This window comes from Ictalurus punctatus, chromosome 6 (genome assembly GCF_001660625.3).
Source record: "Ictalurus punctatus breed USDA103 chromosome 6, Coco_2.0, whole genome shotgun sequence".
Classification (NCBI taxonomy): Eukaryota; Metazoa; Chordata; class Actinopteri; order Siluriformes; family Ictaluridae; genus Ictalurus; species Ictalurus punctatus.
In genome coordinates, this window is record NC_030421.2 from 841,127 (window position 1) to 845,303 (window position 4,177).

Here is a 4,177-nt window from a genome sequence, read left to right on the forward strand (position 1 = left end):
GAATTGTTTACCTCTCAGACTGATTCACTGTAAACGATTCATTTCGAATCTAAGAAATGAATTGTTCGTGAGTCATTCGTAACGAACAGATGCAGAGATGCAGAGAGAAACAGATGAATGTGGGAGTGATGAAATCTAAATCGAATCTATCTATCTATGTATTTATCTATCTATGTATCTATCTATCTATCTATCTATCTATCTATGTGATTGAGGGTTTTTTTCAGTGCACAGTTTTACAGTGAAACTCTAAGAGGTCCAGACTCCTTCAGCTTTAAATCTTCAAGACCAGATAAAAACAGAGCTGTACTGAGACAAAGGCGACACAGGAGAGAAAAGCAGCAGATGGAGGAAGTGGATGAAAGTAACCTTTCAATAAATCCGTCAGATCGATTCGGCCTCACTGCTCCAGACTAAACTGATTCAGCTCTGCTAAACACACATTAAACCTCCAATTTGAACAAAAATACAGACTTCATCAAGCCCCTGCCTGAAATGTTCTCAGTGAAGGGACGTGGGGTGAAAGAGAGCAAAGGAGGTTCAAGTAGAAGAAAATTCCAGCAAATTTATTGTGAAATGTGTGTTTCATATGAAGATATGGCGCAAAATAACCCCTCGTAGAACATGGAAAAGCTCATGGAAAACAGCTGTGCTCTCGATTTATGGTTAAAAAACCCAACACAACTCACAAAATCCCACTATATTTATTTACTACATTTTGCTGTATTTTATTCATTTGATTCCTTTTGATTTATTAGACTTGGTCAACACAAGTTTGTGCAATAGTTAATTATGTTCATTTCTTACTTTTACAAACATCCTGGAGAAATATGTAGAAAATGATAAGAATTAATAGTTTATGCCGTGGCCTCAGGACACATGTATTACATGGCTGAGAATACAGACGTATAGAAAACTGCTTTATGGTCCAGAATGCTTGTGTGTGTTTACACGGGAATCTTGTCAGTCATTTTATAGAAACACCCCCAACACCACTTCACTCCACCCCCATCTCAGGCTGTTCAGAAAGGAAAACGTCAGGGATCAGTCAAGGTACTCAATGGTTTTATTAACTGTGGCAAAACAGAACAAAGACGTAATCCAAAAGCGTGGCAGAAAACAGGCAAGGGTCAGGCACAAACAACATAACCTAGGGCCAGCAAGATGAAAAACATGACTAGCAGAATGAGATGAAAACCAGAGAAACAACCAGTGACTCAAACGGCTTGGTAACGACCGGCACAAAGATACACAGCGCGTATACTCCATCATGAATAAGGAAACATGAGGGCTAATAAATACACAAACTAAACACAGAAGAGGGGAGAGTAAAGATGACACACTAGTGAGACACACAATGGCATGACAGGGGAGGAGACAGGAACCAAAACAAACACTTGGCAATGTAAACAAAAGCATAATGCGGAAGTGTGTGCCGTAGTGTAGTGAGCTGCTATTTGCACAGAGAGGCGTGAAGGGGAAATATGTGGCAGAAAAACATTTGGCTAAAATTGGCACAATGAATTAAGTAGATATGGTTTATTTAATTACAGAGAATAAAAGGACAGCAAAGTCACTTGTGTTGATATTGTAATAATGTGGTTTTCAAGCAGCTGAATTGCCTGTTGTGTAGCGTGAAATGCTAACGATGCTAGATCTCGTTACAAAATAAAGCAGGCCAGCGGAGGCACTCAACCGTTCTCGTAAAACAGTATGAGCTGAAATGTTTGCAGTGTCATGACAGTCCTCAGCATGCTAACACTGGGCACAAGATTGGAGAATTCACCCCACACTCATTCACACCTGGGGTGCTTTAGCATAGCCAGTTTAGCATAGCCATACCTGCATATTTTTGGACAGTGGGAGCAAGTAGCTTCCCAACTGTTACAGCATATCTTACGATAGAAACGATTCTGTACGTCATAGACATGCTGTCTGCACTTACACTTTACCTCTGTTTGTGTAAATGTGACTATTATAATTCCAATTATCTACTGTAAAATAACATAGTCCAATCTGAAGAAAAAAAGTGCAACACTGTCATTAAACATCCTGTCCGTTGCTCGTCCTCTAGTGAAAATGTGGACAGAGTGAGAATGGGGCAGTGTGATTCCTGTCCCAATGGGCTTAGATTCATTAGCGCTTGTTGCAGTTCCCATGTTTGACCACTAGGTGCAATAATGACTCTATGGAGATAATGAGAGATGGAGAGCACGCTACATCATGATTATCCAACATCCAGAAAGGCGAGCGACTCAACAAATCAGCTTAAATCTGTCAAATAGCAACACATTTACCTTACCCAAGGCAACTGTGATGGTCTGTGACTTTTAAAAGTCATCCACATGACTATTAATTGCAGTCCTGCTGATCTTTACTAAAGTAACGCTAGTCAGAAAATATCACTGGTTTGGTAAGGTGTGAGTGGCTCATCCCTAGGAATAAAACACATTGTGCTGCACTGTTATAGAAAAATAATTAACACCAGGGCGGTGTGATGAAGCGGAGTCACTGTTTCCTAAAGTGTTTTGTTCCTCTTTGACTCTTACGAAAGCAGTCGCATTGATGACAGACTACTAGACCTACTTCTTAATTACAGCAAAGCAGTAAATCATATTAGGTATATGATTCCTGAGGAATAAAAATATCAATTATTTAATGTGGAAGCATAAGAAATCCATACTTACTGTATGACCGTGAAGATGCCGAGTTCGTCATGAGTTTCCATTGCTGTGTGTGTGTGTGTGTGTGTGTGTGTGTGTGTGTGTGTGTGTCCTCAGCTCTGTCCTTTAGATCCTGTGTTGGGTTTCATTGCTTTTTCGTTCTCATATTTTTGGCACCTTTTAGCTTCATTTTTGTTTTTTGGTTTGGTGATGATCTGGAGTCCAAGCTTGCTCGAAAAAACACTAATACGCAGTGTGCTCTACTTCACCCTAAGGCAGAGAGAGAGAGAGAGAGAGAGAGCTTCTGCCTCAATAATGAAATAACGTTACGGTCCAGTGCCTGATGAATCAATTCTCTGATTTGTGGGAAACGAGAACAAGAGAGACAGAGATGGAGACGGAAAGAAAAAACCCCTCTCGGGTCAGTTTGTGTCTGTCGTCCTGTTCTGGAAAGTTAAGAAAGTGTTGGAGAACAAAGCAGGATGAAAGTGCGAGTGCTCAAATCATTGTAAACTGCACAGGTCGAAGTAAAGAGGCAGGAGTGGGAACCAGGACCATTCATCGGTTAGCTAGTTGTATTTAAGCGTATTGTATTTGATCTTATCTTGGATTTAAACAATGTATTCATCTGTGTGGATTTGAATGGCATAAAAATTTCACAGTGGTCTGATATCACAAAGCTAAACTAAGCTGAACTAACATATCTGTGCCATGCTGTTGCAGGAAAATAATCAATGATGTGCTGGTGTGAGGAAGCGGAAAAACGACACGTCACACCTTCTATCCTTTTATAGTCACATTTAATGCTGTGGAACGTCAGCGAAACAAGTTAGTTCCCGTTCTCACTCTTTCCTTCACCAGCCTCGCTTTTTTTTTGTCACAAAGTCTCCTCATGAACTACTGAATGTGAATGCTCCTAGATGTGAAAGCATTTCTGTAAGTCGTTCAGGAAAACTGACGTCTGCGAAAGGCTGTAGATGTAAATGCAGTTTTGTAGATCGACCACAAGAAGGAGACATTACAAAACTTTTCATCACCATCTACCAAACTGTACGTTCACTTAAATGTGCATTTGGTAAGCCGTGTCCCGGTTGGGTCTCTAAGGCCGCAATTACACTACGTGGTTCAAGTGACCCAATTCCGATTTTTTTCCTCCCGTGTGGCACGGATCGGATATGACCCATGAACGTGTAAGCAGGAAAAAAGCACATGGATTCCGATATTCTCAGATCCGTTTCTGGCCTCATTCAAATGTGGAATTAAATCTGATGTGAATCGGATACGTGCATTTACGTCTGCCATGTTAGCGGACAGATCGGATATTCCCCTGTCAATGTGAGTCGTACGTCATTAAAAAAGCGACGGTGACCAATGACTTCAATGAAAAAAAACACAACTCTCAACAAGGGCTCTCTTCTTTTTTTGTCCACCTTAAGAGGCCGGTGTTTTGCTCACCTTTAAATATGGTGGGGAAAGCAAAAGCTTGTATTATATTTTCATCTGCATCTGTTGTT